This window comes from Antechinus flavipes, chromosome 4 (genome assembly GCF_016432865.1).
Source record: "Antechinus flavipes isolate AdamAnt ecotype Samford, QLD, Australia chromosome 4, AdamAnt_v2, whole genome shotgun sequence".
In the NCBI taxonomy this organism is placed as follows: Eukaryota; Metazoa; Chordata; class Mammalia; order Dasyuromorphia; family Dasyuridae; genus Antechinus; species Antechinus flavipes.
This window is the reverse complement of record NC_067401.1, coordinates 86,524,549-86,550,682: the sequence shown is the minus strand read 5'-3', so window position 1 is coordinate 86,550,682 and position 26,134 is coordinate 86,524,549. Positions and strand designations below refer to the sequence as shown.

The following is a 26,134-nucleotide window of genomic DNA, read 5'->3' as shown; positions in this document are numbered from 1 at the left end:
ATTATATTTGGAGAAAACAAAATGATATTTGAAGAAAACAAAATGATATTTGAAGAATGGTTGGAATAATATTTAAAAGAAGGCACTATATCATCATTGCCTATGATTTGATTATAAACTTGTCCATGCGTAGGCTATTCTTTTCCTATTTTACAATAGGAATTCCATTTTTGTTTTTCATCACTCACTGAAGGCTTAGAATAATACTCAATATGCATTGCTTTTGTAGATTGATTTTTACTATTTATCTGGTTGTTCATTGAACAAATTATGTTCTTTGCCAATGAATAATTGATGGAATAACACCATTTTGAAATGGACCAGAAATTACTTTTCTTATTCAGCATGTATGTTTTGTTTTAAACAAGCATGCTTTTGATTTGAGGGGGATAGTGGGTAGAGCAAAAAGGTTTTAGTTGAAATACCACCTGATATATTTAGTACCTTTATGGTCAAAAACAAGTCACTTAACTTCCTTATCTGCAAAATGGTGAAAAATGTATAAAGTACTTCTCTGTCCCATTTGTTATGAAGTTCAGTAAGGTAACATAAGTTTTTAAGGGAACTATAAACTTTTGCTATTGTTATCATATTATCTCTTTTAAATTAGTTATTATGGGGCAGCAAGGAGATACAATGAATAGAACATCAGCTCTAGAGTCAGGAGGACCTAAGTCCAAATCTGGCCTTAGACACTTGTTAGCTGTGTGATTCTTTGAGTAAGTCATTTAATTCTGCTTGCCCCCCAAATAAATAAGTCATTTTAGATTATATCAAAAGACTTTTTTAGTCCATGTTCTCAAAACTTAAAATTACTTAATAGTAATTTGATCTGTATGTCACCTTTTTTATAAGAGCTTCCTGATATTCCCAAGTAAAAGTAACTCTTTCCTCCCCGAATCTTTTCTGCTATTTTTCCAGTGCTTAACATAGTGGCTGGCATATTGACACCAATCAGTGCTTATTGGTGAAGTGTTTGACTTCTGCTACATATGTAATATTTTTCCAAGTAATGTTACATAATATATTTTGGATGTTCTATCCCTAATTAGTTTATAAACTTCTTAAGACCAAGGATTGTGTTGAATTTCAACTTTGCATCTTCAATCTTGATGAATTCATGATTTTATCAGTAGATATATGATATAGATCCCACTACTTCTACCACCTTACCCTCCTCCTCTTCCTCTGATTCTTGTCCATGTTTTCCCATTTCCCATCTTTTTTAATTTTATAATAACTTTTTATTGACAGAACCTATGCCAGGGTAATTTTTTACAACATTATCCCTTGCACTCGCTTCTGTTCCGATTTTTCCCCTCCCTCCCTCCCTCTCCCCTAGATGGCAAGCAGTTCTATATATGTTAAATATGTTGCAGTATATCCTAGATACAATATATGTGTGCACAACTGAACAGTTCTCTTGTTGCACAGGGAGAATTGGATTCAGAAGGTAAAAATAACCCGGGAAGAAAAACAAAAATGCAAATAGTTTACATTCATTTCCCAGTGTTCTTTCTTTAGGTGTAGCTGCTTCTGTCCATCATTGATCAATTGAAACTGAGTTAGGTATCTTTGTTAAAGAAATTCACTTCCATCTGAATACATCTTCATACAGTATCGTTGTTGCACCAAAAGAATAGGATTTATGCTATGCTTATCATGTCCCATTTAGATTTGTGTAGCTTATTTCTGGGCCCAAAGTTTATTGAATTTTTAACTTGTAATATTTCACTTAAAGTATTGAACAGTATCTTGGGTTTTTTGGTGAATAATTTATCAAATTTGTTACAGTCACTTTTCATTCTATTTCTGTCTTCTGAGCTGTTAACATCTTCACCCAGTTTAGTGTGCCTGCATTCATAATGAGCATATTCTCAATTCTTTAATCCATATCATAGATAAAAGCAGTAAATAATATCTATCTCAGATCAGTTCTTGTGAGACTCCTCTCAGCATGTTACCTACATCTGTCACAGTTTTTCTCAGCTATTTCCTGGTGACACTGAGCCATTGATTACTAGTCTTTGGTTATGAACTTCACAGATTTCTTCTATGGTTTCTTATTTCCTTGAAGCCCTTGCTTTCTTCCCTGCCCAGCCCCCACATTAAACTGTGTTCATCTCCTGTCATATTCCATCTTGAACACTGATGAAATCTTACAATATCAAAGGCTTACTTCCTAAGGATTATTTCAGTTATCTACATCTTGTATGTGTCATTCCCAGTCTTCATGAGGTACTCTCAGATCATTTTTTTTCCTTGTGTGATGCTTTATTTTTTTTTATTCTGAACTTAAATAGCAAAAAAAGGACATTTTTGTAAAGCAGAAAATAGAGGATTTTCTATTAAACTGTGAATCTCCATTTCTAACCATTTGTTTTTTTAAAAGTATATGACTGTTGGGGGCCGGGCCAGGTCGCAGGGAACCTCAACAGTGACTGCCTCTTCCAGCTTCCCCGAGCCTGATGGGGCTTCGGACGTCTCCGGCCCTCCTCGTGGAGACGGAAGGAGGGAATCACCAGACAGAGAGCCGAGGTTGATAGAACACAGTGATGTTTATTGATGTTACAAGTCAGCCGTGTCTCCCCAAACCGGCCCATGTCCGTTTTTTTTATAGTTCTTTTCCCTCCACCTGTCGTTCATCAATCGGGGTAGAGACTCCTCCCCAATTCCTCCCCGAAGGAGGAGCCCATCCTTTCTGTGCCTCCCCCGCCCCCGGCCAGGCTCCCCCACGTCAGCATTGCTAGCATGGTAATCCAGGAATCCTGGGTTAAGGTGGGTCCTGACACAAAGGAGTCTTTAACTCACACCAGGAGGTTCAGGTCCAGAGCCTCTTACATATGACATCTACATATTACTTTGGAAACCATCCTACTTTGTGCTTCCTTTTGTAGTTCCGTTCTCTTTAAAAGAGAACATTAAAAAAAAAAATCTTCCAACAGTCCTTATGTTTTAGGCAATCACTATTGTATTGCTAAACCCGTCCTTTCTCCTTTTCCTCAACGAAATAATAAAAAGTTAAGGGGAACAGTTCTTCTAAAATAATAAGCATAGCCAAGCAAAACAAATTCACACAGTGACTATATCCAAAAATATATGTCTTCATCTATGTCTACTGCTTCTTGGTCTGGAGGTGAAAAACACATTATAGGTCCTTTAGAGACATGATTGGTCATTTCATTGATCAGAATTCTTGAGACCTTTAAAGATGTTTTTCTTTACACTTCAGTAGTCCTTGTATAAATTATTTTCCTGGTTCTGCTCATTTCATTTTGCATCAGTTCATGCTACCCAAGAGTCTATAAAATTGACTCTATCATTTCTTAGGACACAGTAGTATTCCATTACCTTCATAGGACCAAATTTTTTTCAACCATTCACTGATTGTACAAGACAATCTAAGATACTCTCTTGGTTTCTAGTCCTTTCCCTTTTTACTCCCTTTTTCAGAATAAGGAAATTTGTTTTGATTTGTAGGGAGCATATTTTTTATTGAGTAAGATTTACCACTTTCCTTTTTAAGATATTTGTTATTTCTTGCTTCATTTCTTTTGAGTATTTGTGTAGATCTATAGAAAAATCTCCCCCCCCCCCTTTTGAGTATCTAATTGCAGATTTATGGGGTTAAAAAAAAAAAAACTTTTTTCAAGGAATTTCTATATTTGCAATAATTTTTGGTACTGGGCTTGTTTTCTTTGATTTACTCAAATCTCCAACTTTAGTTCTGGAGTTGAGATTTTGCACCAGGGCAGACCTCTGCCATCTGTATCACTTTTGGGGTTACAAACTCTGCCTGGTTTTACCTTGCGTACCCGAGGTTCTTGAATTGTTCTCTACTTCTTAGGATTAGAAGTCTCTAAATCTTTTTTAAAGATGAAAATAACATCCTTTTACCCACTTTCAGTCTCCATATCTGGATGCAAATGGCTCTTTCCATCACAAGTCTTTTGGAATTGCCTTGAATCACTTCATTGTTGAAGAGCCAAGTCCAGTTGATCATCACAAAATCTTATTGTTTCTGTATACAATGTTTTCTTGGTTCCATTCACTTTGCTTAGCATCAGTTCATATAAGTCTTTCCTGGCTTTTCTGAAATCATCCCATTCATCATTCCTTATAGAACAGTATTATTTCCTAACATTCATATACCATAACTTATTTAGCCATTCGCCACCTGATGGGCATCCACTTAGTTTCCAGTTCCTTGCCTCTACAAAAAGGACTGCCACAAACAGTTTTGCATATGTGAGGTCCTTTTCCCTCATTTATGATAACAATGGGATACAAGCCCAGTAGAGATCTACTGCTAGATCAAAGGGTATGCACAGTTTGATAGACCTTTGGGCATAGTTCCAGATTGCTCTCCAGAATGGTTGGATCAGTTCACATCTCCACCAACAAGGCTTTAGTGTCCCAGTTTTCCCACATCCCCTAGATCATTTATCATTATCTTTTCTGTCATCTTAGCCAATCTTAGAGGTGTGAGTTAATAGCTCAGAGTTGTTTTAATTTACATTTCACTAATCAATAGTCATTTAGAACATTTTTTTTTTCATATGACTAGAAATGGTTTTAATTTCTTCATCTAAAAATTGTCCATATCCATTGACTATTTATCAGTTGGGCTACTCTGAATCTTGAGGCTTAACGCTTAGAATGGTCAGGAATCTGGTGTTTCAGGGCAAAGTATTAGGGACCTTACATAACTTTGCCTTCCTTTGTCCCAGTCCGAGGGCTTCCTCTCTCATTGAGTTGGGGGCTGCAGCTCTCTGAGCCATCCAAGGTTCTCATCCTGGGGTTTTCTGAGACTTTCTTAAGGGGTCCCTTCATTCTTTTTTGCCTCCAGACACCTGTTCTCATAGGCTGTACATATTTCTGGCCCTCCTCTGGTTGCAGCAGAAGGCAGGCTTCATTTTATGACAGCCCCTTTTCCTAAGGCCATCAGACTTCTGTGTGGTTCTGAGGCAGAAGACACTATGGGTTTTCGCTGGACTTCTTGATCATTATTTAGTTGGCTATAAATTTTAAGGTTTTGCTGGAGCAAGCACATGGGAGCTAGTTAGTAGTCTGTCTTTCCTTCAGGCAACCATCTTAGCCAAAAGCACTTTTGTGAAATCCATGCTCTCCAATCTTGAACTGATTCATTTTCTTCTTCCTCCAGAATTCCACTTGAAATTCACTTCCTTGACAAATCCTGGACCAGTTTATTCCATTCCTCCATTCACAGAATTTCAGGTGCATTTACTTAGGTGTTCTCTGAATTCATGTGTGTATGTGGATCTATGAGGAGTCATTTTCTTTTTAAATTGCAATTTTCTTTTCAGATTTTTGAGAGCAAAAGCTATGTTTTACTTCCTTCTGTTCTTAATGACTAATGCTAGATTTTTTGTAGTCAATGCTAAATAAATGTTTTTGGATGACTGCACACATACCATAAATAATAATCAGATGATTTTACATAGTGTCCTATGGCACTACATAGTTTAATGGAAAGGATGTTAAATGTATTTTCAGGAGTCTTGGTTCAGATCCTAGCTCTGAACTTTTTCTGGCTTTATGACTATAAGGACAACCCATTTAATTTTTCTGGATTTTGTTTCTTCATCTGTTAAAAGGGGATATAATTAAGAATGTGCTGATAAATGTTTAGCAACAGAACTCTCTGGGAACAAAAATGTATTCACACATATTTTTACATGTAATCTTCATTATTAACAAAAGAATAAATCAAGTCTTGACTTTGTAGCATTTGCCAATTTCTGAATTAAAAATGTCCACTCTGAAAACTTAACAGTTGGCTCTCACAAGCCAAATAGAGCTGACTTCAGAGCACCCTCCTTGAACTATACTTTTGCAGCATCTTGAGTTAAAGTGTAGTGATTAAAAAATGTTTTATTAACCTTAAAACACTACATATATGTGAATTATATGTTATATTCTTAGTACCATAGATTAAAGCTACTCTAGCCCAAATCTTTTATTTTATACACAAGAAAACTGAGACCAACAAGAATAGATAAATGAATTGTCCAGAATCATAGCAGCCAATCAATCAAATGGAAAGTCTGAGGTTCCAATGCTCATGCCCCCATAGTGTTGCTGCCCCATGTCAGAACTTTGCCTAGCCTTTAGGTTTTTCTTTCTTTTCAGGCAGAAGTTTGCTAGTTTGTGAGTTTTTTTTTTTTAATGAAATACATGAAAATTAGATTTTAAAAATATTTTTGAATTTGAAAGATATTTGAATACACTATTGTGTATTTGATTATTTCCTTCTTAAAATTTGTTGGGGGTTTTTTTGTGACATTGAAATGTCGATTTTCACAGAGGGAGAGATCTATAGCGAAAGAACATAAATAGAATGGGGATTGTTTCCTCTTTTAGTCTTTTTGCACCTTGTGGCTAATACAGGCAGATACTTAATGAAGGCACGTTGATTGAAATGTTTAGAAATTTTTGAAGCATCCCAAGATATGGTCAGAGACAGAGACAGCATTTTTGAACTTAATTATCTCATGCATGTATTTTTCACTTTTCTGAGGAAAGAGGTATAGTTGTGTCAGGAAGCTTTTGGCCAATTAAAAAGAGAGAATTACTAACTTCTAAGTAATATGCTCAGAAAATCATGGCACCTGGATTTGGGTTTATGCTAGTGGCTTTTTCTGGAAAAGGCTTCAATGTAGATTGGTGATTTTTGTTTTGTTTTGGTTTGGTTTGGTTTCTACTATGATAGCCACATAAGATTTAAATTCCCAAATCAAGTACTTATTGCATATCTATTGCATTAGAAGTAATGGGGTCATACTGTGGAGTATACCAAGATTTTTTTCCCTTATTGTAAAAAAGGAATTTTGAATAGACTAATTGATGTCTAGCTACTCTTGAAGAAAAAAAAACAACACAAATGCTTTATTTAGTTTTTGTCTATTTAGTAGAAGGCATATATATATGAAAAAGAAGTAAAAAGTTAGATCTTGTTTTTCTTAACCATGGAATGCAAAGTTGATGCTGATAGAGATTTATATAGATTAATTTCAGTTTTAGATGAGCATCTCTTTTTGATCCCAAAAAGTTCTTCTGAGATTAGAAGCTATTTTTTTAAAAGCTATTTTCCTGGAGGGGAATAGAATTTCTATAAAAGAAATGGAGAGTTGTGTGCTTTTCTTATTGCAGAAGGAAAATGTACTAGTTTGATTAGAAAAAGCTATTTTTAAAGGCATCTCATAAAAGAAAGCATTAAAGTGGCATTTCAGTTACTCTTTTCTAGAAAATGTAAATTGTAATGCTTAGTTGCTAGCCAAATGTGACATTGAAATAAAATAGGTATCCATCTAAATGATATATTACTGACACTTGCTGCTTAAATGGAACTCAACCAGCCTGTCCTTTTCAAATTGTGGGGGCAGAACATTGAATTAGTTAGTATTTAGATGCCAAATGTACAATTTATGTTGTATTATTATGTTGTTTTCCAAATTTATCTGTATCTTTTGTGTCTTTTCCCTTCCCTATTTTCATATCATTTGATCTCTTACTGTTCCCAGCTTTTCAAGGAAATAAGTAGAGATCTTTCAAAATTAAAACCTCTTTTAAAAACATGAGCTTTTAGTACCTGATCCCATAAACCCACAATAAGATCCATGGTATAGATTTGAGTATATATTAATGATATTACTAAGTGATTTCTCATATATCATAAAGCAGAGATAATTTTTATGGATTTCTCTGTATTTTCTGGTAGCTGAAGTTGGAGGAAATATCCATGGGACTTTTCATATTGAGAAAAATGAGGTTAGAGTTAAATTTACCTTTGATTATCAAAAAACTAAGAGTAGACTTTGCTTTTCATAAAGGATAAAGTCTTAGTGAAAAGAAAATTACGTGTGTGAGCTAGGGTTAGATCAGTTTGGACAAGTATTCTAGAAAACTTCCGTACCAGCTTAATAATGTGTGGTGTCCACCAAAAAACAAAACAAAACAAAACAAACAAACAAAAACCAGTATCAAGGAAAAAGGGAATACAATAAAGCAAAACTTCTGAGACAATTATTCTTACTGGTTGCATCTCTAAGTCTATGTCTCTTACTTTCTCATTGCTTTCATGATTCTCAGTAATAGTTCACTTTTTTACTTTTATAAAACTATTAAATATTTGACTTGGCTCTTTAGGATTTTGAAAACTTTATTCAGGCAAAATAGGTTAATAGGAGTTTTTTCTTAGTCCCCTGAATCTGAATTTATAATCTCGACTATGCTTTTCTAGGAGAGAAGAGAGGTTATTTTAAATGTTGAAATATTATTTAAAACATCTCTTTTCAGCTTCCATCATCCTCGAAAAATTATCCTGTAGTTTTGTGGTACATGTGTATGCACTAAAGAGTTTATCACATCATTAAGCAGAGGTATTTTATATATATATATATAAAGATTCTGGTAACTAAGGATAAGAGGATCCTACAGGATTTGGGGCAGATGTAGCTATCCCTAAGGCATCAGTGGTTGTAATTTAACTATAAAAATGTTATAACCATCTGGGTCACAAGACAACCGGAGTCTGCTCTTTCCTGCTGCTATAAATAAGACGGAGATTTATTTTCCTTTGTAGACATTGGATTTATAAAAATGAGATATGTTGAGCTTGAACTCTGAGCCAAGAGGTTCGGCTGTGTTTGCACCTTCCATTGAAATGCTGTAACAACCCTGCCTCCTCCATGTCTACATTATACAATATGTGCCTCATTTTATATGGGTTCTATCTTTAAGAGAAAGGGCAGATTTTTCATGGCTAACCTAGTCAGTAGATAGAAAGAATATTTGGCTTTGCAAATAGGTAGTTATCATTGCTACAAAAACCTGTTCTTCCAGTGACATGATTTAGCTGTCTTTCAAAGTGAAATTAAATTACCCCAAAGTAACTGTGTCAAAGAGTCTTTTATCAGAGGAAGTTAGGCTGATTTTCTCATCCCTGACAAAAGCTTGCTCATTTGAAATAAGCAGCCAAACTATCCTTCCTTCTCTGTATAACTGCTTCCGCTATATCTCCACAGTCAGAGATATTTAGAATTTTTGCTGATTTGCCTGGCATCTGTCCAGCAAAAGAGACCATTAAAATTCAGATCCTTTCTCAATAATTGGGACAATCAATTTACATTAAGCTAGCAATTATAATTTTATGTACAATTTAAATTCTATAGAAAATAATTAGTATGAAATAAAGAAGGACACTCATTCTAATGCAAAGAGGTATCTTTATAATCTGTGTTAACCAAATCTTTCCTATTTTGAAAATAGTTCCCTTATTATCTTTGGCATGGAATGACTCCATTGTGTTTTAATTTGTTGTGGAGGCAGCTATGTCACCATAACTCTATGTTTGATAAGAATATGATTTTCACTCAGTTTCCCAGTTTCCACAGAAAAGGAGATAATAGAGTAAAGTAGATAGTACCATTCTATCTTATATATCCTGATCTTTATAACAAAAGCAAGCTCAGAAAAAGCATTGATGTAGGATTGTGGGATGTGTTTGGCACTTCTGCTGCTGAAAAATTATGCCAGTCCTCGGTTATTATTGCTATTTTGAAATAGACTAAAATTTTATTACTCAGACTAGTATTTTACATTGCTTTCAAGGAAAAAATTCTCTAATGAGGTCATGGTTGGGAAAAGAGGTTGAAGGTACGGGGGACGAAGGAGAAGGTTGTTCCCCACAATTGTGTGGCTTTGAAAATGGGATACTGAAATGGGAATTCTTCATCTCTACATTATTCTACATTGCAGAAAAGCCTATAGCAGAAGTCAACAGAATCAGAATTCAGCATTTTCATGCTACCAGTTATTTATAATTTTGATTTTTTGTAGTGTTATTTGGAAAATATTGCATGCTAGAGGAAATATTATTAGGCAATATGGAGTAAAATAATGGAAACAAAGAAAACAAATCCTGTCAGAGCTTGAGCTCATATTTGGCTTCTGCTGTCTGTTTTCATACATGTTCTAGAATAGAAACCGGATGTTTAAAATTTCTCTCTCTCTCTCTCTCTCTCTCTCTCTCTCTTTCCTCCCTCCAAATTCCCTTTCGTTCTTTCTTCTCTTTCTCCTCTTATCCCTCCTCTCCCTCTTCAGTATTAATTGGCTTGCTATTTTTATTATTTTTTTATTTATATCCCCATTTTAAAATATTTGTAATGTAGTTTGTGTAAGATAACACATTAATTTTTAATGACATATTTTCAGCCTCTTGGAATAGCTGAATCATAAAACAAACTTGAAGATGATATACAATCCAAGACAGGATATAAACTGAATATTACACTTATGTTATATTTTCCCACTGTCATACTAAATTAAATGGCAAATGGCTGTTTGGAAAGCTAATGTATATTTTTATTTGAGCCTCTTGCCTTTGTACATGAATCCAGTTAGCATAATGGGCATGTTAGAAATATTTCTGTCTAATTCATAATTAAAATGAAAAGAATTATGCAAGTCATGCATCATTTAAAGCAAGATATCACTAATAATTTTCTGATGATTTGGAAACACATTTGTTCAAGAAACTACCTTCTCCAGAAAGACTCATTATTTTGATTATGATTTTTTTCTGCTTCCTATTTGCACAAAGCTATTTCTGTTTCTTTAGGTTTATTTTTTCCTTCTATATGCTCCCTTTGAAAAAGAATTGTTCAAAACCAATGAAGCTTTCACCTAGAAATCACTTAGAATTTTTTTGGCATTTTCTGTTATTATTCCCAGAACTCTTGCATTCTATAAGTTGCAGTGCAATTGTAAAAAGTAAATCAGTAAAAGCTTCAAATGAGTTGGCTTAAAATGCCATTTACTTTTTCTTGGACATAGATTTTTCAGCCAAACTTTAAGTCTTGTTAACTGTAAGAAATTAGGAAATGGTTGATTTTTAGGGTTTTTTTTTTCAACTTTGAAATATCCAGATAAATTATTTATTCATTTATTTGTTTATTTTTGCTGAGGCAGTTGGGGTTAAATGACTTGCCCAGGGTCACACAGCTAGGAAGTGTTAAATGTCTAAGATAAGATTTGAATTTAGGTACTCCTGACTTCAGGGCTGATGCTCTATCCACTGCGCCACCTAGCTGCCCCTTATTTTATTTTTCATAAGAATATATATAGTTAATCCCAATTATCTCTCTCACACACAAAGAATATATAATTACTAACGCTTATAATAAAAATATTTTTCTTAAAGATTTTATTCTTTTGTCACTCCTCTAAATGAAACAAATGTTTGAAAAGAATACTAAATAGCTTTGTCTTTCCAGGATAACTAGCTTGTATATTTGGAAACTGGAAGAGTCCCTTAAATATCCAGCAGCTCAGTCCCTTAATTTTAAAAAAGGAAAATATGACCAAGAGATGTTAAATGACTTGTCTATTACACAGGAAAGTAGTTGGGTCTCCTGATTCACAGCAATGTCTGTTTTATGCTGATTGATATTCACATTGATCTTATGCCTTTAGTTTTGCCCAGTTCTTTCCAGACTACAAGACTTCTTAGGAACAATCCAACAGGGAAAGGAAAACAGGGAGATGGAAAAGAATGTCCCAATGAGATATGGTCAGGATGGGAGTTCAGCTGGGACTGAGGCAGATGAGAAGTAGATTACTTTCAGAGGGAATTCCAAAATCAGACAAGTCAGCTTTAAATAATGGCAAAAGTCTGAATTTCCTAGGACCAGTTTTCCTATTAAATCTACGGAAGGCCTTTCAGCATAGTTTTCAAATGCTTCTACTAATGGGCAAGTCATAGTCCAACCATCATGTGACAGTTACACACCTATAACACCATTTCCCAATCAACATCAGGAGTTCTTTACTAGAGAGCTGAGGGGAGGCCATTGTTCACCCTGAAGAATTCAGTACAATATACTTCGTAGATTAAGTCCTAGAAGAGGCCTTAGAAACTATATGGTCAAATCTTTTTATTTGTCTACTATGTATAAGTCACTTCCACACAGAATGTAAAGTGACCTTCCAGGCCTGCTCTGGTGCACAATGTCCCTGACTACCAGTGGGAAACAAGTTGTTTCCTTGCAGAAAGTCACTGCAGGATCTGTTACTATGAGACCTCATACAGGTGGAAAAGCCAAACAGGCTCAAAAGAGGATTTAGAGAAATTAATGGATTATAGCTGGTTATTAAAGGGATTTGTAGATATCTCCTAACCTATGAGGATGTGTCATGAAAGGCCGTGAACAATCCCCTAAGGCCACTTTGGGGAACAAAATAGAAGATTGTTCATGGAGCTAATCCAATGTAACATTCTTTATGGCCATGGAGAATGTCATTCCATCTATCATCTCTCTCTCTCTCTCTCTCTCTTACTACCTCTTCCCACTGCCCAATTCAACTTGTTTTCTTTGTTTCATTAGGCAAACCATTTTGCTCTTTTTATGCCTAATGTCTTCACAAAAATGGATAGTGTTTTTTATGTCACAATAGAATTGTTAATCATTACCATTTATATCATCAGGTTTCTATATATCTTGAGTTACTCTTTTCAAGCTTACACCAGCTCTCTCAATATCTTTTAGGATTGCTTTAAGAGTATGTGATCGAGTTTATAGTTACCTAAATGTAAGAGAGGATAGTGACATACATTTTACTTAGAATCCTTAGATGAATGGATAATGAATGAATGAGTGAATGTATGGGTGGGTAGATGAAAGATTGGATTGATTATACTTCCCTTATCTCACATGGAAATATAAATTGCCTCTGAATGAGGGTTACAAGGCCATGTTATATTTTATCCCTAGCTAGATCCAAGAACTGATTAATGCACTTGCAGATTGTAGATCAAGAACTAGTCCAAACTAAGAGTGGACTTGGACTAGCTTTTGGGCACCCTGGCCTATTCTAATTCAGACTTTTATCTCAGAGATGAACCTGCATCCATCTAAAATTTGGGGATACTTTGATTCTGTGACTCATTGCCACTCCATTTGTCTCAGGTTTCTATTTCTGTCAAGAGGGGCAGTACATTCTGCAAGAAAAAAATCAAGTATTTTAGGATTCTTGAAAGTTTATTCCTATAGCATTAAAAAACAGTATATGAAGCAGAATTTTGTAATGGTAAGAGTGTAGTGCTGCACTTGGAATCTGCATAGTCTATGTGCAGATCCTTCTTCTGGTGCTTACTGCTATGGGACTGTAAAAAATTCTCTTAACTTCTCTGAATCTCAAGTGTGAAATGAGCAGATTGGACTTAATGGCCTCTGAGGTTCTTTTCAAATCTTAAAAGAAAGACATTATCAAGCATGCATGATTATATTACAATTAAGAATATAGATTTAAGTTTCATGGGAATGCTTGAACTGAAAATTCTGTAAAATGTGGACTGTTCAATTTGGAGTAAAGACTAAGGAAAAATCACAAATATTACAATTGTTTTTAAATGATTCTATACCTCTTTTTTTTTTTAGCCTTATATGCCATTCTTTTAAACTATCAAGTTATTTTCATATATCTATATCTATATCTATCTATATCTGGGCTATTTTGGGAGAAAGGATAGAATACACCTAGTTGTGTATAAGAGAACACAGCTAGGTATGTATATATGTGTGTGTGTATACATATACATATCTAGCTTGTTCTGTCTTTCCTCCCAAGACAGCCCGGCTATATATTTTATACACACACACACACACACACACACACACCTAGGTGTGTTCTCCCTTCCTCCCAAGATAGCCCAGAAAAAAAAGCTGTTACTTTTTAAATTAATAAAATATGCTTGGATAAATACCAGGTTGGATAGCAATCCCTCCTAACACCCTGTTCATAACTCAAAATGCTGACCAGGGTGTAGAGATACATGTACTCTGACATTCATTGCTGATAGAATTTTAAATTTTGGGGAGAGTATAGTAAAAATTAGAAAAATAATCATGCTCTTTGAACTAATAATTACATTGCTATCAAACACCAAAAAAGAATTATGTGTTTCAAAATTTTCCTAGCAATATTATCTGTAATTAAAAAAAAAAAAACTGGAAGCAAACTAAATTTCTTTCCTTCATACATACAGGAAGCATTTATTTATGAACCTGCTATGTGCCTGACATTTAGCTAATTAGAAAGACAAAAACGAAATTATTGCTTTTGAAGAGTGTACTTTCTCTTGGGGGCATAGAAAAGAACAAAAATACTAAATGCATAGAGTAAAGAAAAATAATAATTATATCATAGCCAAAATGATGATCACGATAGGCCTCCTGTAGAAAGTAACACCTGACTTGAAACAAAGGCTTCTGATGAAGAAGTAAGAAAGGAAGGGGATACATACTTTGTTAAAAGTTACAAATGTGTATGGTGAAACAACAAGGGAGACTTATTTGATTGGAATATAGACATTGTAAAGAAGTTATATATTCCGGGAATACTATATTCCTGGAAATATAGACTGCAACCACATTGTTTAAGAACGTTAAGTATCAAACTGTGGAATTTGTAATTTTATCCTAGAGGCCATTGGGATCCATAGTTGCTTCTTGAGTAGGAAAGTGAGGTTATTAGTCCTGGGCTTTAGAAATAGCATGAAAAGGGAAAGACCTGAAGCTTGGAAATCAATTAGGAGGCTATTATTATTGTCCAGGTGAGAGGCATTCTATAATGCCTGAGTGAAGAAGGTATTGACTGAGTGAATGAAAGGAAGGAGGGTACTGCTGTGAGAGGTATTATGGAGAAAGAGCCAGTAAACCTTGTGAACTGTTTGGTAATAATAGTAAGTGAGGAGAAAGAGTCCAAAGTAATAATTATTTTGACTTTGAAAAGAATATTTTTATTTTTAAAAACTTAATCTTAGAAATGGAAATTAAACTAACTTCAAAGAAACTACTCGATGGAAAAAAACCCTTGTTTGAGATATATTTATTTACAGAATTCTTTCAAATTTTTAAATAAATTATTAATACCTGTCATATAAATTGTTTATAGAAATTAGAAATAAAACATTTTACTACAATAATCAACCCCCTGAAAATCATTCATTTTATTAAAGGTGAATATGTATCTGTTACACAGATATGATTCAAAAGTAGAAAAACAAAGAATATAATTGATCATATCAAAACAAAAACACCCCAAATCACTCGATTATATCAATAGTTACCAAAAAACCTTGACAAAATGCAACACTAGCTAAAAAGTCTACCAAGTATAGACATAGAGGAATCTTTTAAAATATAATGAAAGCATCTATCTAAAATAAAAGCTAGCAATTTATGCAATGTAGACACAAGTTTTAGAAGTTTCATTGCTAACCAAAGGGAATAAAGATAGGATGCCTTGTGTTATTTAATGTAGTTCTAGAATTGCTGGCAATATAAATAAATCAAAGATACTTAAAGCGTAAATTGGGAAAAACATAGAAGAACTATGTGTTCTGATAACATGAAGGTTTACTTAGAAAATATTACAGAATTGGCCAAGAAACTTATTGAAGAAAATTAAATTCAATAAAGGAAACATGGAAAACAAACCCACAAAAATCAATAGCATTTCTACATAAGAAAAACAAAACCTGGGGGCAGCTAGATGGCACAGTGGATAGAGTACCAGCCCTGAAGTTAGAAGGACTTGAGTTCAAATCTGGTCTTAGACACTTAACACTTCCTAGCTATGTGACCCTGGCCAAGTCACTTAACCCCATTTGCCTCAGGGAAAAAAATTATCAAAACGACATGCAAAGACAAAAAACAAACAAGCAAACAAACAAAACAGGAAAGAAAAGAAGAGCAGTGGAACAAATTAGAAAAGTTAGAATAAAAAATAATTGAATTAAATGAGTCAAAGTTGGGATTAGCTCCAAACCACAGATAACATAGGAAAGAACTACCATTCTGATAGATAAAAGATGCTAGGGGAAAAAAACAAACAACTAAAAAGTGGATTGGCAGAAATAAGATTTAAACCAATATTTTGTACCATTAATTTACAATAAATTTATAAGAACTACATTCCCTTAATATTAAAGATCATAATGTAAAATTTAAAAGAGAAATAGATTATATACTTTTCATAGTAAGGGGAAATTTTAATTTCTTAACTCAATAAGGAATAGAAACAGTTTGCAGAAAACCAAGTGAGAAAGAATACTTCAAATCATTAACAATAACAAATGTAAATCAAAATAACCCTAAAGCTATACCATGCTTGGCAAATTGGCAAAAATCACAAAAGATGAGAGTGGTCTGTGTTGGGGGTGCTGTGGAATTACTTGAACTTAAAAAATATTTGGTAGGGTTGTGAAATGAGCTGATTATTCTGGAAAGCAATTTGGAATAGGTGAGAAGGGATGGTACCTGGAAATGGAACATCATGTTAAAAAAAAAAAAAAGCAACAAGTAGACCAGAGTCAACGGATAGTAGAGTATGTGGAGAGGATAAAAGTATAAGAAGACTGAAAAAGTAGAAAAAGTTCACAGACCTAAAGAGTTTGTGTCTTAAATGGACTTAACTCAGGTCCTTTTTCCATGATATCATGAACAGCATCTATTTTAACCTAGATGTTGATAAGGTCTTTGACAAAGTGTGTTATTTTATTCTTGTAGCAAAAATGAAGAGATACAAATTAGATTATAGTAATTAGAGGGATTCACAACTGATTAAATGACCAAACTCCAAATGAAATCATTAATTACTCAGTGTTGACTTGGAAGAATGTTTCTAGTAGAGAGCCTTAGACATCTTTGCTTGAGCCTGTGTTACCTAACATTAACAACTTAAAGTTATAGATGACATTCTTATGTTTATAAGTGACACAAAACTGGGAAGAAATAGATAGTCTACACATTGCATAATAACATCTCATGCACTCATATTGATCTGTGATTCCATTCATATGAGAATTTCCTCCAAAGATATAGATTGTTAAGTCATCATACTTGCCTATCCTATGAGCCTCTCATCCAGGTTCTCCCAAAAAAGTTTGCCACAATGGGTTCATCCAAAATGCTGGAGGCCTTCTACACTTATTCCTTATGTGCAATGGTACTTAATCCATTTACAGTCTGTCACCCTTCACTTTAAGATGTGTCCATCCAGTTTTCTCTGTCATTTGATTCCTTTATGGCATTCTTTACACCTGTTCTTACTGGTTTTTTATAGCAGATCATGTAATTCCTTATTGGCTATCTATTGCAGATTGTTTAAATTCACCATGTATTTCTCCATTGCCCATTACATGATAGTCATTTTTAGTTCTTTGGCAACAGTAATGTTCTTTTTCTCACTGACATAGAGCGAATTTAGTTTGAGTAATATGCAATTATTCAAGGAGTTTGGCTTGTCAAGTCACATAGGTAAGTCAAAGATGAAGAATGTCTATTGTCCAGGTTTCCACGCTAATTCAAGTGGACACTATATACTGGTCTTGTCCAGTGGCAGATATACCTGAGAAGGATAGTAAAGTTGAATAAGGAATTGGACTCAGAGCTAAAAATAGACAGAAAAGTGATTTATGTGGCTCTGAAGAAATTACAAAACCCTTTTACTGACCTCAAACTTCCCATTAAAGTAAAGCCCACTTTTTCAAATGCAATTGTTTATAATAATGATAACATTAATAACAGCCAACATTTATATAGCACCTTCTATATGCCAGGTACTATGTTATGGGCTTTACATATGCTATTTCATTTGATACTCATAATAACCTTGGGAGGATCAACTGCAATGGACTTCTAAACAATGCAATAATTCAAGACAATTTCAACAGACTTGGGATGGAAAATGCCATGCCCATTCAGAGAAAGAACTATGGAGACTAAATATGGATCAAAGCATAGTATTTTCACCCTTTTTGTTTGCTTCTTTCTTTCTTGTGTTTTTTTTTTCCCTTTGGTCTGATTTTTTTCTTGCACAGTATGACAAATATGAAAATGTTTTTTTAAAATTGCACGTATTTAACCTCTATCAAATTTCTTGAAGTCTTGGTACAGAGGGAGGTATGAGGTGGAGGAAGAAAAATTGGGAACATAAACTCTTACAAAGATGAATTTTGAAACCTATCTTTATATGTATTTAGAAAAATAAAATACTGTTGAAAATTAAAATATATTTTTCATTTAATACATCCTCTCCAAAAATAGAATAATCCTGGAAATAGTTACTATCATTGTCTATGTTTTATAATTAAAGAAATTGAGGTTCAGTGAATTGCCTGAGGTCACACAGTGATTAAATGTCTAGGGCCAGATTTAAAATCAGATCTTCCTAACTCTAGGCCCAGTGCTTTGTACATTGTATGAACTAGTTGCCTTTAAATACAGTCTTCAGAACCGAACACAATACTACAGATGTAATCTGACCAATGCTTTGTACAGATGTCTGTATTCCCCAGCTGAATAATGAATGCTTATTATATTGACTGTAAAATGCAATTTGGTGGATAACCCAATAAGTTATCCTATCACTACATACATCTTGCATTGTCATTACAAATGGAAAATGTGTGGATAAGCTATAGATTTAAAGCTAATAAGGAAGAGAGCAGGCTAGATTGCATTTGGATATTCCATGCTACTGACTTCCTGATTGAAAAACACAATTTTAATAAAGATACATTCTTCCTGTGATGTTTGCTATATGATCACAAACCATCAAACACTGTACACTCCAAATCAAAGCTGTGCATGTGGTGGGCATAAATAGGTATCTCACCAACAGTGATTTTGTGTGTGTGTGTGATATTAAAAGCTAACATTTGATAGTCAGCAAAGGATTTGGAAAGTCCTACAGAGAGAGCAAGACTTAACTGATGAATAATTTGAGTGCCTTGTTGGTAAAAGACTACAATCCATTAGGTAGATGGTCTAGGAAGGATTTATGAGAAAATAGACAAGAATTACACAGGATAAGGAGGAGGGAGGAGTATTAGACCCACATTGATGAGATCAGAGATGGTAAAATGAATTTCAAAGTCAGAATCAAATTCTATTCCCATTTTGACAATCAGAATATTTATTCATTACCAGATTTCTGGCATTTCTTTTCTCCATTATCCCTCAAAGATCACAGTCAGTATTTTCTCTGGCATCATCCAAATTTTGTTTTTCAGTAATATTGAATTTCATTAACCTGGCCTGGATGACACAAACCCATTTAGGTACGCCAAGTACTCTCTATCTTACTAACATCTCTTAAACCTTAGTTGCATCTTACCCATTTTTTTTTAAAGGCATTTGGTTTAAAAACTATTATCCTTCACAAAATAAAGATTCACAATGGAAATATTGGAGTACACTTTGACTTCCTATCAATTATTAACAACCATTTCAGTTAAAAAAATTTTTTTAGTGCCTACCATATTCAAGGCACTGCACAAAACATTGGAAAGACAATTTTAATGGCGTTTATATTTTAATAGGGGAGTGTGTGTGTGTGTGTGTGTGTGTGTGTGTGTGTGTGTGTGTAGTGTAGTGTAGTGTAATAAAAGGGAAAGAGATGAATACAAAAGAGAAGGTACAGGTATGAAAAAATTTAGAAATTTGAGGAAGAAGAAATCTACTAAGATTTCTGTCAGCTCTACACTTCAATGAGTACATTTTTTCCTTGTTCCAAACATACCTAAAAAAGTTCTTTTTATTGTTGACATTTTTTATTTGAGCTCATTCCAAGTTTTTTAGTCTTCCTGAAGTTATTCTTATGCCTTTGTTTTGTATTTGTCTTTGGTTTATTCAGTCCATCTTCTATTTTAAAAATAGATATATATGCATCTTTTTCAGATCTGAGAATTCCTTTATCTTCCTTGTGCGATCACATTGCTTTCTTTAGTTGCTTTTTTTCTTCCTCAATGGATTTGTTGTTGAGGTTCAGTTCATGTTCAATTGTTTGTGACCCTATTTGGGGGTTTCTTGGAGAGATCTTGGAATGGTTTGCTGTTTCTTTTTCCAGCTTTCTTTATAGATGAAGAAACTTAGGCAAACAGAGTTAAATGATTTATTTAGTGTCACATAGCTAGTGAATGTCTGATGTTTCACACAGTTAGTGAATGTCTGATGCTGGATTTGAACTCAGGTCTTCCCGATTCCAAGTCTGAGGCTCTTTATCCTGCATCCACTTTAGCTTCACTAAGAAGTTTTTTGTGATTGAAGTGCCAAGTTTCCTTTGTGGCCATCTATTTTCCATTTAGAATACTAGATCATGTGATTAAGCCTTTAATTTCTTTGCAGCTTTTGAAATGGACTACCCTAAAGTCGGGAATACATGTTTGTGCCAAATATTCTTTTTTTGGGGGGAGGAGAGTGTTATTAGAGGACCTTATATGCAGACCACTTAAAGATGTAAACTTCTAAAATTCCCCGATTTCATTAATTCATTATTTAATGATGGTCCAAATTAAATTGAGAATAGCAGATTATTTCTTCTGAGAAAATTGTCAGAAAGAGGTTAATAATAATAATAATAATAGTAATAGTAATAATAATAACTGTTTATAATAAACAACAATAACTTATATTTACATAGCATCCTAAGGCTAAATATTATTTTCACAGCAACACTGTGTGATAGATTAATGCAAGTGATTTTGTTCTTATTTTAAAGATAAAGAAACACGAAGGCTCCCACAGTTTGAGTGATTTGCTTAGAGTCACATATCTAATAAGAATCAGAACTAATTGAGTTCAGGTCTTCTTCCTATAATAGTAATGCTTCTTTTTCTTTAGAATTTTTGTTACTATGTTTTTGCATGATTATTTCCATTCATACTCTTCCTATTCCTCCCCACCTGACCCAGGAATCTTATAACAAAGAAAAGCAATGTCAACTAGCATTTTTTAAGCTCCTGCTCTGTTTCAGATCCTCTTGGAATCATTGGACCAATTTGCATTATGTCTGGCTTGGTGCATTTGTTGTCATGTGACCTCAGGATACAGCATTAATTGTTGTATTTATTCTGAGTTTAGTTCCTTTTTTGCATTGTTTTTACTTACATTATTTTAGACATTGTGCATATTTTTCTGGTTCTGTTTACTTTGCTCAGCAAAATTTATATGTGTTCCCATGTTTCTTTGAATAATTAAGTCTACATTGCTTATAGTATAATAAATATGTCTACACATTCATATCTTAGAATTTCCTCAACCATTTTCCAACTCATGACCATCCTCTTTAAAGTGCTTTGATATATTTTGTTACTTATAGAACTTTAACTTTGTCCTTTGCCTCCTTAGATTACACACTCAATAATAGGATTTCTGGGCAAACACTATTGCTCTTTCTACTATACCATAATGCATCCTCTGTATTCTGTTTTCAGCAGTACTTCCGGGTTATCCCAACCCATTCATGACCTTGGACAAACCATTTCACTTTTCTAATTCTTAATAATGTGTTCTGATTGGGAAGCCCAATGTCTCTCAAGGTAGCTCATTTCACATTTTGACATCTCTGATAGGATTTTTTCTATATGTAAAATTGGATTTGTTATTTCTGGCTCTATACTTTGGAGCCAGTTAGAACAAATGTAATCTTCCTCCTACAAAAAAAGCTCTTTGCATATTTGAAATTAGCTCTATCACTTTCCATAAACCTTCTCTGATTCTCAAATGTCATCTCCAGGTACCTCATCCTAAGTGTCCTTCTCTGTTCGACAGTGTCCTTCCTAAATACATTACACCATATTTTGTATTCAGTTTGGGGTACCAAACTTCTAGAAGTCTACACACAGACCAAAATTTCTACAGAGGGCAAGCAAAGTGATAAGAAGACTAGAAACAATGGTATATCATAGTTAAATGAGGGAGTTCATCTCTGAAATAAATTAGATGGATCAGATGATTTCTAAATCCATCCCACCTTTAAATTTCTTTGATTATTATGATTCTTAAAACCCATGATTGACTATATGATCTTGTTGAAAGGTATCTAGTAAATCTGAGGTAAAAATTGAAAGGGAAGGGAATAAGCATTTATGTAGTGCCGACTATAGGCCTGGTACTATGATGAGTGCTTTATACAAATAACTCATTTGATCTTTGCTACAACCCTACAAGGTAGATATTATTACTGTCACCGTTTTATAGTTGAGGAAACTGAAATAAACAGAGGTTAAATGAGTTACACAGCACCACACAGCTAGTAAATGTCTGAGATCAGATTTGAACTCAGGTTTCTCTGACTCATGGCCCAGGGCTCTATCCAGTGGACATCAGCTATCTTCAGTGGCCTAATGGAACATAAATATAAATGTCTTGAATGTCCATTGTACCTTTCATGGTGAGCCAGGAACTACAGCTAACTCCAGTTACTCACAATGATTTTCTTTAATTTTATAATGGTCATTCTGTTTTTTAATATCATGTAATATCCAGTAAAAATTATTGTTTAAATGGTGGGAAGCAGTATTGCCTAAAAGTTAGGGGGAGTTCTGGAATAAAGTGTCCCCTCTATCCCATTATGATTTTTATGACTCTGCCTGGACAAGTTCAGCACCTCAAAGTCTGCAACAACTAAGACTCTTAAGTTGCAGGATAGATATCAATCTGCATTAGTAAAGGCAATTTCTTACTTGAAACTTTTTACATAAGTAGAAATCACAGGTCTAGCCCCTCAAAATCATATAAATCCAGGCTCAAGGTTGAAAATTGAAAATAAGATCCAAGGAAAATTTTTTAAAAGAGCTATCCATTTATTCATTCAATAAATACTTGTGAAGTGCCTGTTTTATATATATAAAGAACATGAGATAGAAATCTTAAATCTTTTTTGATACTTTTCATTCAGCCTATTTTTAAAAAAAACACATTTCATTGATTTTCTTCATGCTTATAGTTATGGCTAAGTCCATGTGTTTAAAGCTCAGATTTCTTTGTTGAAATCCTGTGATATTTTAATATATAAAAGAAGATTTTTACATATACCAGCTCAAGACCAATACCATACAGGAATTTAACAGCAAATTTCTACTTTGGGTATCTAACAATAATTAGGATCTTCCTATTGACCTTATATAAACTCAAATTCATAGTAAAATCTAAATACCAGCCCATTTGACAAAACTTTTATACTTGGAGTTATAATGAATTTGCTTCTGATTGTGCTTTTTACTTATGTCTATCATAATTATTTTTGTCTGATGCTCTTATTTAAATGAAGTGATAAATGGAAAATGAGGACAGATAAGTGCTACATTTAAACTTTCCTGTTTCACCAATGAATGCTTTTTTTCCAGTCCTCTTAAGATATCTTGCATTTTATATTACATAATATATAAATTAGATATTCCTTATTACAAATGCCATATAAATCTTATTGTTTTCTGCCTTGGAAGATAATAAAATTTAAATGAATTAAGATTTAGTGAAGTCTCTAGAGAATCATTTTACAAAGATTGAAATTCAAAGCTCTTATTTCCAGAATTTAAACCTAGTCCACCAGATGTATAACTAAAATAGAATTTTAATTATTGTGGTGAAAAAACCACATGTCCAAATCAAGGAATGTATTATTAAATACCTATAAGTATATCACATCTTTATTAAATACCTATAAGTACATCACATCTTGGGTTTCAGTTATAAGATGTGCATCAAAGTAAAGAAATCATGAATAAAAATTTATGATTTCATAATATAAGGGAAATCTGAATTTTCTTGCTTTAACAGAGTAGAAGGTTAACTAAAAGAACAAGATTTTTAATATTTTCTTCAGCATCCAAAAGAAAAAAATCTCAGACAGCTTTTTTTTTTTTTTAATGAATATACCTCTTAGGGTTTATTTCACCATTAGAGGATAATGATCCAATTATGACTGTTCAAATCACAGAATATAGCCAAACTCACTTGTATAGAGTAGAGTGTATAGACAAGAAAGAAATTGAATAAGATTTCTCTAAAGTCTTTTTCCCACCAAATCCAGCTTGTTAGAAAGCCAAAGATATAACAAATTTATCTCACTCTAAGTAAACTCAGTATATTAAAATTCAGACTTATAAAACAGATATATCTTGTTATTTTCCAATTACAAAAAATTCATTATTATGTTTTTCAAAAGAATTCAAATGGATTGTTTATATAATGAAGATATTGTGTTTATATTGAACATTTTAGGCAGGATATATAGTGAAAAGAAAAGGCACTAAATTTGGCATCAAAAGTCTTGGGAGTTGGATTAAAAAAAACCTCTTTCAGCAAGTGAAATTTGAGACTGGAGCTTAGAGGGGTTAGATATGTAGATCTGGGAACCAACTCTCTAGAGATGAAAGTTGGATCTATGAGAGCTGATGAGATCATCAAGTAAGATAGTGTATTGGGAAAAGAAAAGAAGGTTCATGATGACTTTTGGGAGACACCAGCAGTTAGTGTGCTGATCTGGATGAAGTTCCAGCAATGAAGATTGAAAAGGAATATTCAAACTGATTGGGGAAGGATTAAAAGAGAGGGTCTATATTCAGAGAAGAGGGCAAATCAACTGTATCAAAGATGGCAGAAAGGGGATTGAGATAATTGGTGATTTTGAAGAGATCCATTTCAGCTGAGTGATGAGGTAGGAAACCAGATTGCAGATGAGAGTAAAAGGAAAAAAAGTGTTGATAAATATAGTAGATGACTTTTTTCATGGAATTTAGCAATGAAGGAAAGGAGTTAAAGAACAGCAGTAGAAAGGATGGTAGGATTCAATGAAGATTTGCATGTTTGTAGGCAGTAAAAAAGAACTAGTAAATAGAAAGAAGTTTTTCTTGTAGAATTTTCTCTTTGATTTGGGGTTTCAAAATTTAGCAGTAATGTTCCTATGTGTTTTTCTTGTAGGATCTCTTTGAAGTTGATTGGTGGATTTTTTCTATTTCTACTCTTCCCCTTTATCTTCTATCATTCCAGGACAATTTTCTTTGATTATGTCTCTTAATATTATGTCAAAATTCTTTTTTTGGTCACCTATATTGTTATACAGTTAATAAATTAGTGAATAGTTTTAACTTTTGTTTTGCAGTTACTTACCAAGAATTGAATGGATCTGTGGCATGTACTTTGCTTTAGTTCTTTCATTCAGCTTAAAAATTGAAAAAAAAAGTTTTCTAAGACTACATAGTATTTCTACTATGTAAGAGCATTGTGTGAGACATTTAGGTTGTAATAAAGACATAAATATAGTCCCCACTTATAATAACCTCCCTAATAATGACAGTTGAAATTATAACTTCAAATTTTGCAGAGCACATTTCACATGTTGTTCTTGTTGTTCAGTTGTGTCTGTTTCTTCTTGGCTCTATTTTTGGCAAAGATGCTGGAGTGGTTGACCATTTCCTTCTCCAGATCATTTTACAGATGAGGAAACTGAGGCAAACAGGGTGAAATGACTTGTTCAGTGTCACAGAGCTAGTAAGTGAATATCTGAGGCCAGATTTGAAGTCAGAAAGATGAGTCTTCTTGTCCCCACACCTAGTACTCTATACATCACACTATATTTTATACTAGTTCATTTAAGCCTCATAACAAATCTTATGAGGTAGGTACTATGGATAATATTACTCCAAGTCAGAGAGAAAGGGACTGAGTTTGAAAAAGTTAAATGACTTGGCCATGATCATTCACCTTGGAACTGTCAGAGACATACTTTAAACTCAAGGATTCTTGCCTCCATGCTTTGCACTTTGTTCATTTTAATGGAGGTGACAAGATCTATGACTATTACAAATAGGAATATGATAAGCACATCAAAGAAATAGAGTTCTGCACAACTGGATGAAAATATGGTGTTAGATGAAAAATCTCATGGGCTATGGTGCTAAGAGGATGAATAAATTCTTTGATAATGTGACTAACAAGATGGTGGGCTAGATGTTTTCTCTGATGCATACCTTCACCTAGACGGCTTCACTATGGGCCGGTAACTTTTCTTCCTTGAAGATCACTCCAGTCCTTGAACTTCTGTCTCTGAGGCCCCCTTCTCTGATTAGATGTCTTCTCCCAGCAGTCCACTTAAGGAGGGAGTCCAGGGGAGCCATCTCTTCATTTCTACACTCTTCCAGACTTTTTCATTTCCTTTTTCTATGTTGTCTTTTCTGATTAGAATACAAGCTCTTTGTTGGTAGAGACTGTTTCTTTTTGCTTGTATATTTGTATTCTCATTGATTAGCACAATGCCTGGCACA

The 26,134-nt window shown here is 33.8% G+C and overlaps 1 protein-coding gene across 6 annotated transcripts in view; it reads left to right on the top strand.

Annotated features, from left to right (window-relative positions):
- Positions 1–26,134, top strand: part of SDCCAG8 (SHH signaling and ciliogenesis regulator SDCCAG8) — a 282,059-nt gene that overhangs the window by 192,068 nt on the left and 63,857 nt on the right. The window lies entirely within an intron of this gene.